The following is a 16,889-nucleotide window of genomic DNA, read 5'->3' on the forward strand; positions in this document are numbered from 1 at the left end:
GCGGAGGCTGGAGTGATGTGGCACTGAGCGGCGGGGCGGGGGGAGCGTCTGGGCAGGGGCGCTTCTCTGGGCTCTTGAATGTGTGCAGAGAGCCAATCCCGGACTGCGGGCTCACGGCACGGTCTCTGCCCCCCGGGCTCAGACATGTAAACTGGCAGGCTCACTCCTTTGCAGTTGGGAAGGGGGTGATGGATTTTGCAGGGCGTTTCAATCGGACACTAGTCCTGTATCTCTTTCATTTGTATTTTACTCACAGGTATGGCCACAGGGGGCCCAATAAGGGGGCCCAGCCTAGCCCAACCTCCAAGACCTACCAGCCTGTTGGTGCCCTCCTTTCAAACCACTGCAGGATTTAGAGTATTTGTGGCACCTTAGAGACTAACCAATTTATTTGAGCATAAGCTTTCGTGAGCTACATGCAAGCTCATGCTCAAATAAATTGGTTAGTCTCTAAGGTGCCACTAGTACTCCTTTTTGCGAATACAGACTAACACGGCTGTTACTCTGAAACCCGCAGGATTTAGGAATTCTCACTGCTGGTTGCCCCTTTGCGCTCGTTTGAATAGTCACAGGTTGGCAGCGCCTAGCACAGTTTAAGTGCCTCAGGCAGCTCTGTTTTGGGGTCAGCTCAGTTACTAGTCCTGGTCTACACTACCAAGTTAGGTCAATGCAAGGCAACTTACATCAGCCTAACTCTGTAAGCGTCTACGCTAAAATGTCGCTCCCACTGACGTAACTTGCTTGCTATGCTGACCTAATAACTCCACCTCCATGAGAGGTGTAGCGCTTAGTTTGACGTAGTTATGTTGATGCAGTATCAGTGTAGACACTGTGTTGATTACATCAACTGTTGCTGCCTTTTAGAAACCATCCCACAATGCCTGTACGACAGACAGTTAGGGCTTGTCTACACTACCAGGCAGGGTCTATCTAAGAGACGCAACTTCAGCTGCGTGAATAGCATAGCTGAAGTCAACATACGTAGATCTACTTACCACGGTGTCTTCACTGTGGTAAGTCGACAGCTGACGCTGTCCCGTCGACTCCGCTTGCGCTTCTTGTTCTGGTAGAGTACCGGAGTCGATGGGAGAGCGCTCAGCCGTCGATTTATCATGTCTATACTAGACGCGATAAATCAACCCTCGCTGGATCGATCGCTGCCCGCTGATCTGGCGGGTAGTGTAGACAAGCCCTTAGATTGGTGCAAGTGCTCCTGGTGAGGATGCGCTCCAACAACACTAGAAGCACAGTGTGGACATACAAAAGTGATTTAATTACTGCGGTGGCTGTATGTCAATGTAACTTAGGTTGACATAATTTTGTAGTGTAGACATTCCCTAAGAGATGCTTTCTTTTCACAGCTGGCTTTTTTCCAAAGTAAAATGGAATATAGCACAAAAATGACACTTTCTTGCAACTGTCACCTCTCCTGTCAACCTGTGGAACTCATTGCCAGGGTACGTTGTGAAGGCCAAAACTATAATGGGGCTCAAAAAATAATTAGATAAGTTCATGGAGGCTCAATCCATCAATGGCTATTAGCCAAGATGGTCAGGGATGCAACCCCAAGCTGTGGATATGCCTAAACAGCGAGTGGACAACGGGATGGATCACTTGATGATTACCTGTTCTGTTCATTCCCTCTGAAGCACCTGGCATTGGCCATTGTCACCAGACAGGATACTGGGCTAGATGGACCATTGATCTGACCCAGTATCGCCGTTCTTTTGTTCCTATCCCCCCATTCTCTCTGGTTAATTAGCTAGAAAAGTGACTTTGTTTATAATAGAAGTGCCTTTTCTAGATCATAAAGATCTTTACAAAAGTAGGCAAGTGTTATTGTGCCCGTTTTACAGAGGAGGAAACTGAGGCACAGAAAAATTAGATGATTTATCCATGGTCACACAGAAAATATATGGCAGAGCCAGGAATAGAACCCAGGAATTATTATAAACTGAAAAGTCTGTTAACAGCATAATAATACATTATACTATAAAGGATACCTTACACTATTTGCACAATATCAGCTGGCAGAGACTATCAACACAGTTCAAAAGCCTTAAACAGAGAGAGTTTCTCTTTGCAAGTGTTGACCAGGAAATTCTGGTAAACAGGTATTTTAAAAAGTCCCTGCTTAGAGCCAGCAACACACAAGCTGGAGTGGCCATCCCTCTCCTCCAAGGTTCCCGGAATAGCCTATGATGCTAATCTCACCTCTTCTGCCTACTAAATTATCTGTTTTATGGGGCTTTCCAAACTAAATCCTTGCACCCCTAAAACTGCCCTCATTCAAGTTCTCTGCCTCTAAACCTTATTAAGAACCCCAACCCTTCCTATTTGTGGGTGGGTTTAAGATATTTGGGGAGAAGGTTAATGCTATACAGATTCATCCTGGATCTAGCAGACATTCTATTACATGCTTCTGTTTGATTTTGTGCCTATGGTTGTCCCTGGATCCTTTTGAGAGGGCTAAATCCATACCCACCTCTCTAGTATACTACTATGAATATGCTTGCTTGCATATAACATTGTATAAGTAGTTGCTGCAGGTGCCTTTTATACAATTTTATTTGGCAAGTGGAGTTGCCCTTCCAAACTGCATAGTGATATGAGCATTTACCAGAACTCCCACCTCACTCTAAGCAGAGTTTCAAGTTGTCCACAGTTTCAAATGAGGGGCAAGTCTGCCATGTGCAGTCAGAATTTAATAAAAGGTATCAACCTATAAGTGAGAATACAATGTTAATTGTCTTCCCCCAGGTCATCTAATCAAACCACACTATAAGTTGGCAAATCTGTTGAGAGTACTCGACAGCTGGATCCAACCTGTATGGCATCCAGACCTGTTTTCTAGTCACAAGGTACTTCTTTAGCAGTTTATTTTAAAACTGACAGCAGAGTGCTTCTCATGTAATGATACTGTCTCTGCCTAATGGATATCCTTCTGCTGCTGGGGAGTTTTCAGGCAGGCTAAGCTGCTTCAATCTGAGTGCATTTACCTCATCTGTTTACCAGTTGTCTGATGAGTCTGTGTTGGCAGCAGTGATCTCTGCCCTTCTGGGATTCACCATCTTCATCTTTACACTCACCTCTTTTCTTTTCCTTTTAAGCAAAGTGTTTCCCCCTGTGAGAATACTCTAACCAGCCGGGCAGCAAAGGATTCTGCACCCCTAGGGGAGTCTGAATGCTCTTGTGGTATGTGTTACTGTAAAAACCAAAAAGTAAACAAGAATATCCTGTAGCGTCTTTAGTGCAGGGGTAGTCCATTATTTTTTGTCAAGGTCCAGATTTCTTGATCAAGGTATGGTCAAGGTCCAGACACCAGGAAAAATTTAAAAAAATAAATAATGATAATAATATGTAAATTAAAAGGTTTGGGGGTCCATTCAAAAGCATCTGGCAGTCTGGATTTGGCCCATGGTCTGCCTATTGACTACCCCTGCTTTAAGGTCTAAGGACTAGGAGACAACAGGGCTTCCCTTAGCCAAAGTAGGAATATGATTGTTTTAGCTAAGTCCAAAGAAAGGTCAAAAGCACAACTAATTTCAGCCAGGTACGGGAGGCCCAATGCTTCTTAGCTCTCCTCTCAGTTACAACTAACCCCAGAACACAGGGTGCACACCTTCCTCTTATACAGTGTGATGGCAGGGAATTAATTCCACACAGTTGATCCAACCTTGCTACACCTCCGACCACCCAAAAATCCTGTACTCACAGAAGGCAACCGTGTTTCTTTCTCTAGCTAGAGGGATAGGTAAGCTCATTTCTGCCAACCTCTGAATGGGTTATATACTCATCATGATCATATTTGGTTAAATGAAGCAACAACAATTATTTAAAATTTTTCTCACTTAAAAGAAGAATCCAGGGTAACATAAGACGTATTCTGTTAAATAATTACAAAGACGGACAAATTCTTTCAAGACAGTTTAAGCATGTAAAATCTACTATATAGATAGAAAATACTTGTAGGAGTGGACTAGACAACCTAACTTGTTCAAGATTATCCTCTACAATACAATAAAAAGTGTAAAATAATGTGATCGGTTATTAAGGCTATGTGACTAATTTGTAGGGAATAATTTAGTGGATGAATTTCACCTTTTTTCTGCTTGCAGAAAGTCGACAACATGATATTGAATCCCTCCAGTGAACTGGTTATTCAAACTTGTCTGACTTTTGTTTTGGTTTGGCTTTTTTCTGATTTTTAACTTCATGGTATGAAGAGTTCTGTGCGAGTATTCAGAATGTGAACTGCATGGGCTAGATCTGATTATGATAGCATATTATACTGTTTCCGTTCCCTCATTGGATGACTATGCAATCAGACTATGTACCTTCTCCAGTATGGTAAATCCTATTAATTCCATGTGATTTCAACTATCAGATTTCCCTTTCTCAAATGCCCTTAAAATAAAAAGTGTGGATTATAAAATGGAAGAGCAAGCTACTCAGCCATATGGAGCTTCACTTCCCACTATGAAAGTGTCCAGTTTGGTACCGATGAGACTTCAGCTTAAAGGAGTCTTACCTGGACAGTGTACAAGAACATAAAAAGGAAGCAGATTTTTCTCAGTGAAATGCCAATATAAACACTGAAAATTAATGAAGGCAAATTGAACTTCATTTCTGTTGGCTGTAGCTTGTATTACACATGGGTCAGAAGCATACAAATTATTAGAAGTAGAAAAATTGTACAACATTGTGAAAATGGTGTGTTCTCTCTCTCTCTCTCATGCTTGAGATTTGATTTAGATCAAAATTAAAAAGTTTAGTGATCTCCACACAACCTAGCCCCCCATGACAGTTTACCAGCATCACAGCCTAGTCACACAGCCTTTACTTCACTGGATTTTTTGCTACAGTAACACAACCTAAATTGATATAATCCAGAATGAGGACTTTCTCTGCATTTTCTCTTCCCAGCTGCTGCTCTGATGGTGGGCACCAGAACTGGGAGCAGGGAGACTGTCTCTCCAGTACCATCAAACCCCCTCCTGCTGGCACCCAGGCAGCATGGAGGAGACCAATGAAGCACACTGGTTCAAATACATAAGGGTGAGGAGCATGAGCAAGAGCTGGAGGGAGAAGAGGAATAGGGGTCAGGAGCAGAGAGAAAAGAACAAGGGCAAATAAACACTGGAAGACAGAACCTGGAATTGAACCGTGGAGTCATGAATCTCAAAAGCCCTCTGATATCAGCCAATAGCTGTGGCCACTTGCATAGTGGTTGGTCCACATTCACAATAATAGCCTATTACTGTTATCATTTATATTCTATTAACTCAGGTGGCAGTGGTTGTGCTGTGGATCTAAAGGTTCCAATCCTCCTGAAGTTTCCATATGTTGGAATTTTTTTTCTTCCTAGTTTGCTTTTTTAAAGACTTAGGAATCACTTCCCAAAATAGCTACATGAAGAGAAAGTTAAGGTTGCAAAGACCAGCACTTAAAAGTTAGGAAATACCAGATATACAGTTGCCTGTGCAACCTTAACTCAGCCCCCTTGTGTGTGTGTTATGATACAATCTTTAGTTTCATAAATAATATACTCCACCCTCTGCCCATGGAACCTCTGCCTTATTCAGTGCACAGGATGAACCTGCTCTGATGAAGAATCAGGGTTGTGTAGTGAAAGGAGCTGTTGTCTGTTGCCCCCCTCGCTTATTTATTGCGAACACTGGAAAGTGTGTGGTGAGCGAAGCAGAGGATTGTAGCAAGAGAAAGGATAGCCTCTTGGCTAAGGAAGTAGAATGCCACACAGAAGAATTAGATTCTATCCCTCTCTCAGCCACAAAGTTCCTATGTGATGGTAGGCAAGTCCCTTAAACCAAAATGTTCACAGGTGGTCACTAATTGTGTGTTCTTGTTTTGAGTGCCCAATAAAAGACATCTGGGGTCAGATTTGCAGAAGTGCTATGTATGCATGACTCCAACTGAAATTATTTGGAGCTGTGCTTTCAACCTTATAAAGTGCAAAATACTCTTAGAAGAGTCTGGCCTGAGGTATATTCCAAAAATTATGGGTAATTTTGATCTGAATTTCTGTGACTCAGTTCCCCCTCAGAAAAATGGAGATACCACCTTACTCCAACGGTGTTGTGAAGGTTAATTAATGTTTATGAAGTCCTCATATACTACAGCTGAGAATACCATACAAATGCCCATGGAAAAATTAATATTTCTGTATTCAGACTGGGATGTGGATGGCGTATGGCAAATAAGGCCTGAAGCCACACACTGAATCAAGAGACCCAATTTGTTCTCTAAGCACTGGAGAGAGGGTGCTATGGGAGAGAAAATAGGATGTGATCATGTAATTAAAGATGGTATTATAATACAGTACATACATACAAAGGGACCATGTTATGGTTGGCAAGGCGATTTCAGTTTAGGCATTTCCTCACTTTGCAACCTTAATGTTATTTTAACCGTATTTTTATGATGCAGTTTCCTTTTCATCAGTGTTTTCTCCAGCCAGCTTTACCTCTGACTCACTAGCTGTCCTCAGCACGTACTTTTGGTGAGTCAGGAAAGCAGGCTGGCCAGAAGGGATATTGAGACGATATGAGATGTGTGTGAGCAGGGACCCAGACAGAGAAAGCAGGACCTGAAGGTTATACGAGGTTGAGTAGTGATTTGGAGAACATCAGGGAGGTTCCATCTGTGTGTGCGTAGCAGAGTAAAAATACTTTTTGGGGAGGGCCAGAGTAGTACTGTAACTGTGCAGGCAGCCAGGGATGGACAGAGTGCTATGTCTGTACATAGGCAGAGCAAAGGCTTCTCATGGTACTGCCACTAGAGCTGGGCAAATAATGGATGGTTCCATTCACTGGCGATTTAAATAAAACGTGGTGAGGTCCACATTAAAACAATTTTTCAAACATTTTGGTGAATCAAAAAGGAAAAAAAATGTTTGGGGTCATTTTTTTTTGGTTTTGACAAAATGAAAAATTGCAAAGTGTTTAGATTAAAAGTTATTTTGAGCTGCAAAATCAAAACATTTCTGAAGTATCACAATGTTAGTGAACGTTGTGTTTGTTTGATGATGACAGTTTGGCAAAGCCAAGATGAATTCACAGAACGCTTGTCACCGAACCTGCCTTTTTTTTCACTAAAAAGTGGTAACATAAAAAAAGTAACCCAGCTCTAGCTGCCACCTCAGCTCCCCAGCATACCAGTGCAGCAATGCCATTGACAGCCCTTTAGTGCTAATGCCTCAGAGCAGAGGCTGGTGCTGCACTTGTCTTCCCTGCCCCCTCGCCCCCAAGCACTAGGCAACAATGCCAAAGGAGCCAGGTTTCTGCATAGGTGCATTAGAGAGATTCCCCTACTGCTGAAGGGGTAAGTGCATAGGGGAACAGAGGTGGTGGTGTTGAAGAATCCCTTAAAAAGGCCTATCCCTCTGTCAAGGTTCCTTCCCCACTCTGATCTCTAGGATACAGATGTGGGGACCTGCATGAAAAACCCCCTAAGCTTATTTTGACCAGCTTAGGTTAAAACTTCCCCAAGGTACAAACTATTTTACCTTTTGTCCCTAGACTTTATTGCTGCCACCACCAAGCGTCTAACAAAATATAACCGGGAAAGAGCCCGCTTGGAAACATCTTTACCTGCAAAATCCCCCCAAGCCCTACACCCCCTTTCCTGGGGAAGGCTTGATAAAAATCCTCACCAATTTGCATTGGTGAACACAGACCCAAACTCTTGGATCTTAAGAACAAGGAAAAAGCAATCAGGTTCTTAAAAGAAAAATTTTAATTGAAGAAAAAGTAAAAGAATCACCTCTGTAAAATCAGGATGGTAAATACTTACAGGGTAATCAGATTCAAAACATAGAGAATCCCTCTAGGCAAAATCTTAAGTTACAAAAAGGCACAAAAACAGGAATATACATTCCATTCAGCACAACTTATTTTCTCAGCCATTTAAACAAAACAGAATCTAACACATATCTAACTAGACAGCTTATTAACCCTTTACAGGAGTTCTGACCTGCATTCCTGCTCTGGTCCCAGCAAAAGCCACACACAGACAGAGAGAACCCTTTGTTTCCCCGCCCTCCAGCTTTGAAAGAATCTTGTCTCCTCATTGGTCATTTTCGTCAGGTGCCAGCAAGGTTATCTTTAGCTTCTTAACCCTTTACAGATGAAAGGGTTTTTCCTCTGGCCAGGAGGGATTTAAAGGTGGTTAGCCATCCCTTTATATTTATGACATCCTCAAAACTGAGGCACAGGGCATCCCCCTGCTGAACGAACAAGGTGTGAGTACTAACTTTGGGGTGAGTGAGTTTGTTTGGCTGTTTGTGTTTTTCTTTCTCTTTCAGGTTATTTCAGTTACTGGGTCAGTTGGGATTGTGTGTCTGGGGACTGTTTGAGCCTTTGTTCCCTGGATCATCCTTGATCATCTTTGATCAGCCTCAGTCAGCCTTGTGATCACCCTCTCCCTGTGTGATTAACGAGGGGGTAGGGCTGAGCTAGGAGAGAATGCCTTAAAAGCCAGAGGCAAAGTGACCAAGGGGAGCTAGCCAACAGGAGAGTTTGAGAGGGAGTTGTAGTTGTCATATAGTCACTATTGATAGGAAGGGCCGCATTGTCAGTGCCAACGCTGTGCCTGTCTCCTCCACCTGCGCCTGTATCCAGACAAAGAACCTAACCATGGATGCCTCTACCCAGATCCTGGTGTAGATTTGCAGAGACTGCAGCCTGCATTTCCCACTCACAGAATGCCAAGTTGGGGGGACCATCCAGTGCGAAAGGTGCCTCCTGGTGGAATCTCTCAGGAAGCAGGTGGGAGAGCTACAGGAAGAGGTGGCTAGGCTGAGGAGCATCCAGAGAATTTACATGGAGACATCAAAGGCTGAGGAAGCTATTCAGCTACAGAGGATTGCTAGCACACCACCGGGGAAGGAGGATGTGGCTATGTCATAGGAAGGACACTGGCAGCTGGTTACTTCTGGCAGCAGGCAGCGTTCCACCCCAACTCCCAACCCACCCACCATGGGTGATGGAAACCGATATGCTGCCCTGGCAATGAGGGATGAGGAATTACCCCCAGAGGAGGAGGAGAAGCCATGTACCCCCAAGTCTGGAAGGATCGTAGCCACCATTCCCAGGAGGAAATGTAGGGTAGTTGTGGTTGGTGACTCTCTTCTGAGAGGGACAGAGGCACTCATCTGTCACCCTCACATGGCATTCTGGGAGGTATGCTGCCTGCCAGGGGCCCATATCCGAGACATTATGGCGGGATAGTCGAGGATCATCCGGCCCTCTGACTACTACTCCATGCTACTCCTCCATGTCAGCAATAATGATACTGTGAAATATGACCCTCAGCAGATTAGAGGTGACTACAGAGCTCTGGGAGTATGGGTGAAGGAGTTGGGCACACAGGTGGTCATCTCTTCGATCTTTCCGGTCAAGGGTAGGGGCCCTGGCAGAGACAGATGCATCCTGGAGGTGAATGCCTGGCTGCGAAGATAGTATCACCAGAAGGGTTTTGGCTTCCTTGACCATGGGATGCTGTTCCAGGAAGAAGGACTACTAAGCAGAGATGGGGTCCACCTATCGAGGAAGGGGAAGAGCATATTTGGATACAGACTGGCTAACCTAGTGAGGAGGGTGTCAAGGTTCCTCCCCCACTCTGAACTCTAGGGTACAGATGTGGGGACCTGCATGAAAAACCTCCTAAGCTTATCTTTACCAGCTTAGGTCAAAACTTCCCCAAGGTACAAAATATTACCCCCGTTATCCTTGGAATGGCCGCTACCACCACCAAACTAATACTGGTTACTGGGGAAGAGCTGTTTGGACGCGTCCTTCCCCCCAAAATACTTCCCAAAACCTTGCACCCCACTTCCTGGACAAGGTTTGGTAAAAAGCCTCACCAATTTGCCTAGGTGACTACAGACCCAGACCCTTGGATCTTAAGAACAATGAACAATCCTCCCAACACTTGCACCCCCCCCTTTCCTGGGAAATGTTGGATAAAAAGCCTCACCAATTTGCATAGGTGACCACAAACCCAAACCCTTGGATCTGAGAACAATGAAAAAGCATTCAGTGTTTTACAAGAAGACTTTTAATAAAAAATAGAAGTAAATAGAAATAAAGAAATCCCCCCTGTAAAATCAGGATGGTATATATCTTACAGGGTAATTAGATTCAAAAACATAGAGAACCCCTCTAGGCAAAACCTTAAGTTACAAAAAAGATACACAGACAGAAATAGTTATTCTATTCAGCACAATTCTTTTCTCAGCCATTTAAAGAAATCATAATCTAACACATACCTAGCTAGATTACTTACTAAAAGTTCTAAGACTCCATTCCTGTTCTGTCCCCGGCCAAGACGACTACAGACAGACACACAAACCCTTTGTTTCTCTCCCTCCTCCCAGCTTTTGAAAGTATCTTGTCTCCTCATTGGTCATTTTGGTCAGGTGCCAGCGAGGTTACCTTTAGCTTCTTAACCCTTTACAGGTGAGAGGAGCTTTCCCCTGGCCAGGCGGGATTTCAAAGGGGTTTACCCTTCCCTTTATATTTATGACACGCCCCCCAAATCTCAGCTAGGGTGAAACACTGGCTGGGATTTCTTCCTGGAGCTCTAGGAAAACAGAGTTAATAAGACACATGCATCTCTAAATATACTACCAAGTACATAAAGACTAACAATATTTTCCACATCTCAAGGACGATTTTAACCAGTTGATTCTGGGAAACTTTCACGGGAGAGTGCATCAGCCACTTTGTTAGAAGCTCCTGAGATGTGTTGGATGTCGAAATCAAAATCTTGGAGAGCTAAACTCCACCGAAGAAGTTTTCTGTTAGTTTCTTTGATGGTGTGAAGCCACTTTAGTGCAGCATGGTCGGTTTGCAGGTGGAAACGCCGTCCCCAAACATATGGGCGTAGCTTTTCCAGAGCGTAGACAATGGCATAACATTCTTTTTCAGTGACTGACCAGTTGCTTTCCCTCTCAGACAGTTTTTTGCTGAGAAACACTACAGGGTGGAATTCTTGATCAGGTCCTTTCTGCATTAAAACTGCTCCCACACCACGCTCGGATGCATCTGTGGTTACTAGGAACGGTTTGTCAAAGTCTGGGGCCCTTAGTACAGGGTCAGACATGAGTGTCGCTTTAAGCTTGTTAAAGGCCTTCTGACACTTTCCGGTCCACTGAACAGCATTTGGCTGTTTCTTTTTGGTTAGGTCTGTCAGTGGGGCAGCGATTTGGCTGTAGTGCGGTACAAATCGTCTGTAATAACCGGCCAAGCCTAAGAAGGATTGAACTTGTTTCTTTGACTTTGGGACAGGCCACTTTTGGATAGCATCCACTTTGGCCTGTAGGGGGCTGATAGTTCCTTGACCCACCTGGTGTCCAAGGTAAGTCACTCTGTTTAGGCCTATTTGACACTTCTTAGCCTTAACAGTTAGTCCTGCCTCCCTTATGCGCTCAAGGACTTTTTGTAGATGTTCCCGGTGGTCTGCCCAGGAATCCGAAAATATGGCCACATCGTCAAGGTAGGCGACTGCATATTCTCCTAATCCCGCTAGGAGACCATCTACAAGTCTTTGGAAAGTGGCGGGTGCATTTCGCAGCCCGAAAGGGAGTACATTAAATTCATACAGCCCGAGATGTGTGATGAAGGCTGACCTTTCCTTGGCAGATTCATCTAGCGGTACCTGCCAGTACCCCTTGGTTAAGTCCAAGGTAGAGATGAACTGGGCCCTTCCCAGTTTCTCTAATAGTTCATCTGTGCGTGGCATGGGATAGTTGTCTGGGCGAGTTACAGCATTTAGCTTACGGTAGTCCACGCAAAAACGTATTTCCCCATCTGGTTTGGGAACTAGAACCACTGGAGATGCCCATGCACTTTCAGAGGGGCGGATTACACCCATCTGTAACATATCCTGGATCTCCCGTTCTATAGCAGTTTTAGCTTGAGGAGACACCCGGTAAGGTTGGACCCTAATTGGGTGAGCATTACCTGTGTCAATGGAGTGGTATGCCCGTTCAGTCAGTCCTGGGGTGGCTGAGAACGTTGGCGCGTAGCTAGTGCACAGCTCCTGGATCTGCTGTCGCTGCATACGCCCAAGGGTCATGGAGAGGTTCACCTCTTCCACACCACCAGCACATTTCCCTTCGTAGTAGACACCTTCAGGCCACTCAGCGTCGTCTCCTCCCTGGGCTGTAAACTGACAAACCTTTAATTCTCTGGAATAAAAGGGCTTTAGAGAATTAATATGATACACCTTAGGCTTTCGGTTGGAGGTGGGGAATGCTATGAGATAATTAACAGCTCCCAGGCGCTCCTGGACCACGAATGGCCCTTCCCACGATGCTTCCATTTTATGGGCCTGGAGCGCCTTTAAGACCATGACCTGGTCTCCTACTTTGAAGGAACGCTCTCTGGCATGTTTATCATACCAGGCTTTTTGCTCTTTTTGAGCATCCTGTAAGTTTTCTCTAGCAAGGGCTAAAGAGGTTCGGAGGGTGGTTTGTAGGTTGGTTACAAAGTCCAGAATGTTAGTTCCTGGAGAAGGTGTAAATCCCTCCCATTGCTGCTTCACCAACTGCAATGGCCCCTTAACCTCACGGCCATATACAAGTTCAAATGGGGAAAACCCTAAACTGGGATGTGGTACAGCTCTGTAGGCAAAGAGCAACTGCTGCAATACTAGGTCCCAATCATTGGAGTGCTCATTTACGAATTTACGTATCATGGCCCCCAAAGTTCCATTAAACTTCTCCACCATGCCATTTGTTTGATGATGGTAAGGAGTGGCAACCAAGTGATTTACCCCATGAGCTTCCCAAAGGTTTTTCATAGTTCCTGCCAGGAAATTAGTCCCTGCATCTGTGAGGATGTCGGAGGGCCAACCTACCCTGGCAAAAATGTCTGCTAGTGCCTGGCACACACTTTTAGCCCTGGTGTTGCTTAGAGCTACTGCTTCCGGCCATCGGGTGGCAAAATCCATGAAAGTCAGTATGTACTGCTTTCCTCTGGGTGTCTTTTTCGGAAAAGGACCCAGAATATCCACAGCTACTCGCTGAAATGGAACTTCAATGATGGGGAGTGGCTGGAGAGGAGCTTTGACCTGGTCTTGGGGTTTTCCCACTCTTTGGCACACCTCACAAGACTGGACATAGGTAGAAACATCCTTGCCCATTCCCTCCCAGTGGAATGACCCCCCCAAACGGTCTTTGGTCCTGTTCACCCCAGCATGGCCACTAGGGTGATCATGGGCTAAGCTCAAGAGCTTGGCCCGGTATTTAGTTGGAACTACCAACTGTCTCTGAGGATGCCAGTCTTCCTGGTGTCCCCCAGAAAGAGTTTCCTTGTATAAAAGTCCTCTTTCTACAACAAACCTGGATCGATTAGAAGAGCTGAGAGGCGGTGGGTTGCTCCGTGCCGCCGTCCAAGCTCTCTGGAGGCTTTCATCTGCTTCCTGTTCGGTCTGGAACTGTTCCCTTGATGCTGGAGACATCAGTTCCTCATGGGATTGTGGACCTAGGCTTGGTCCCTCTGGAAGCGATATAGGGGATGGAGCTGTTTCTGTTGACTGTGAACCGCTCTCCGCTGGTGCACTATGTTGGGATTCAGGCTCCGGCTGAGCCTCTTGTGTAGGGTTATCGGCTGCTGCCAGTTCAGGTTCGGTGGGGCCCTCTGGTGTTGAGGTTGCAAGTACTGGATTCAGTGCTGACACGGGGTCTGGTGTTGGTTGTTCGGCTGGTTCCGGTTCTGGGACTGGTTCCGTCTGGGTCTCTGGGACTGGATCCACTACTGCTGTTGCAGACATTGGCCTGGGGTCCAGGTCCATCACCTCTGACTGGGTCCTGATAGAAGTTTCCGGAACAGAGCTAGGCCTCACGGCTTGTTTAGCCTGGTTGCGGGTGACCATTCCCACCCTCTTGGCCTGCTTCACATGATTGGCCAAGTCTTCCCCCAACAGCATGGGGATGGGATAATCATCATAGACTGCAAAAGTCCACATTCCTGACCAGCCCTTGTACTGGACAGGCAACTTGGCTGTAGGCAAATTGAAAGAGTTGGACTTGAAGGGTTGAATCGTCACTTGGATCTCTGGGTTGATTAAATTGGGGTCCACTAAGGAAGCATGGATAGCTGACACTTGTGCTCCGGTGTCCCTCCACGCGGTGACCTTCTTCCCACCCACACTCACAGTTTCCCTCCGCTCCAAGGGTATCTGGGAGGTATCTGGGCCTGTGGACCTCTGGTGTGATTCCGGTGCAATGAACTGTAATCTGTTGGGGTTCTTGGGGCAGTTGGCCTTTACATGCCCCAGCTCGTTACACTTAAAACATCGTCCAGCTGACGGGTCACTGGGGCGAGGAGGGTTGCTGGAGAACGGGGTGGTGGGACGATAAGGGGTCTGGAGGGTTCTTTGGGAGGTAGGTGGGGCTTTGGGCGGCCCCCGGTAATAGGGTGTGGTCTGGGGTGGTCCCTTCTGGTCTCCGCTCCAACTGCGACCAGTTTTCTTCTTCTCTGCCACCTCCACCCATCTGGCTCCAATCTCTCCTGCCTCAATTACAGTTTTGGGTTTCCCATCTAGGATGTATCTTTCTATTTCCTCAGGAACACCCTCTAAGAATTGTTCCATTTGCATTAGGAAGGGCAAATTTACTGGAGATTCAACACTTGCTCCTGATATCCAGGCATCCCAATGTTTTACAATGTGGTAGGCATGTCGGGTAAATGACATGTCTGGTTTCCACCTTAGGGCTCTGAACCTCCGACGAGACTGCTCGGGTGTTATCCCCATTCTGACTCTCGCCTTGGATTTAAACAGTTCATACTTGTTCATGTGTTCTTTAGGCATTTCAGCTGCCACCTCAGCTAAGGGTCCACTGAGCTGCGGCCTCAGCTCTACCATGTATTGGTCAGTAGAGATGTTGTACCCAAGGCAGGCCCTTTCGAAGTTTTCTAAGAAGGCCTCAGTATCATCACCTGCCTTGTAGGTGGGGAACTTTCTGGGATGGGAAGTGGTACCTGGAGAAGGATTGCTAGGGTTTGTTGGTATATTCTGCTGGGCCTTTATCCTCTCCATCTCCTCCACATGCTTCCTCTCTTTTTCCTTCTCCTCCTCCACATGCTTCCTTGCCTCCATTTCCCTCTTGTGGGCAGCCTCTTGGTGTTGTTCTGCCTCCCTTTCTTGTTCCTTCTTCAGCTGCATGAGTTCTATCTGTCTTTCATGTTCCCTTTGTTTTTCCTCAGCCTGAAATTTGGCTAATTCCAGCTGTAGTCGAGCTGAGGATTTGGCCATTCTAACCTCTCTGTTTTTAACTAACTTTACACCCGAGGTTTAGAAATAAACAAACAAAACTTGGCTGTAAAATTTTGCTGTGCTGGAATAGAATACCTATTCTCTGATAGTGATTGTCAGCCTACAGAAAAAGACAATTCCCTTGTCTCTGCTCTGGGCCCAAATTAAAGCAAAAACCCTCCAACTACTTGGAAACCTGCTTACCCAGCCCAAAGAAGAAAAAAAATTTCTTTTCAAACCTGTGCTCCTTGTAAAACAAAAAAAAAATCAAAATCCTAAAAAAAAACCCTGCCACTTTTGTCTCCAGGCAAATGGGTAGAGCACACACCCCCTATTTACTTTTAGGAAGAAAAGAAAAAAAAAAAAACCTCTGGGTTGGAAGACTGTGAATTTCCCTGCAGGAGTTAAGTACCCTGCCTCCAGGCAAAGAAAACCTGCAATTCACAAGATAATCCCCTTTTGTCTCTGCTTGGCCACAAAGCAGAGAGAAACCAAGCTGCTTTCAGTTTCAAAGCTGCCTTCTGGACTTCCTAAAAATTCCTTTTTAAAATCTGTATTTCTAGTTCAAAAAATCTCAACTGGATCTCAAAATGATTTCAGGTTAATCCCACCACTGTGCCACCATGTCAAGGTTCCTCCCCCACTCTGAACTCTAGGGTACAGATGTGGGGACCTGCATGAAAAACCTCCTAAGCTTATCTTTACCAGCTTAGGTCAAAACTTCCCCAAGGTACAAAATATTACCCCCATTATCCTTGGAATGGCCGCTACCACCACCAAACTAATACTGGTTACTGGGGAAGAGCTGTTTGGACGCGTCCTTCCCCCCAAAATACTTCCCAAAACCTTGCACCCCACTTCCTGGACAAGGTTTGGTAAAAAGCCTCACCAATTTGCCTAGGTGACTACAGACCCAGACCCTTGGATCTTAAGAACAATGAACAATCCTCCCAACACTTGCACCCCCCCCTTTCCTGGGAAATGTTGGATAAAAAGCCTCACCAATTTGCATAGGTGACCACAAACCCAAACCCTTGGATCTGAGAACAATGAAAAAGCATTCAGTGTTTTACAAGAAGACTTTTAATAAAAAATAGAAGTAAATAGAAATAAAGAAATCCCCCCTGTAAAATCAGGATGGTATATATCTTACAGGGTAATTAGATTCAAAAACATAGAGAACCCCTCTAGGCAAAACCTTAAGTTACAAAAAAGATACACAGACAGAAATAGTTATTCTATTCAGCACAATTCTTTTCTCAGCCATTTAAAGAAATCATAATCTAACACATACCTAGCTAGATTACTTACTAAAAGTTCTAAGACTCCATTCCTGTTCTGTCCCCGGCCAAGACGACTACAGACAGACACACAAACCCTTTGTTTCTCTCCCTCCTCCCAGCTTTTGAAAGTATCTTGTCTCCTCATTGGTCATTTTGGTCAGGTGCCAGCGAGGTTACCTTTAGCTTCTTAACCCTTTACAGGTGAGAGGAGCTTTCCCCTGGCCAGGCGGGATTTCAAAGGGGTTTACCCTTCCCTTTATATTTATGACAGAGGGCTTTAAACTAGGTTCACAGGGGGCAGGTGACCAAAGCCCACACGTAAGT

The sequence above is a fragment of the Lepidochelys kempii genome, chromosome 1 (genome assembly GCF_965140285.1).
Source record: "Lepidochelys kempii isolate rLepKem1 chromosome 1, rLepKem1.hap1, whole genome shotgun sequence".
Taxonomy (NCBI): Eukaryota; Metazoa; Chordata; order Testudines; family Cheloniidae; genus Lepidochelys; species Lepidochelys kempii.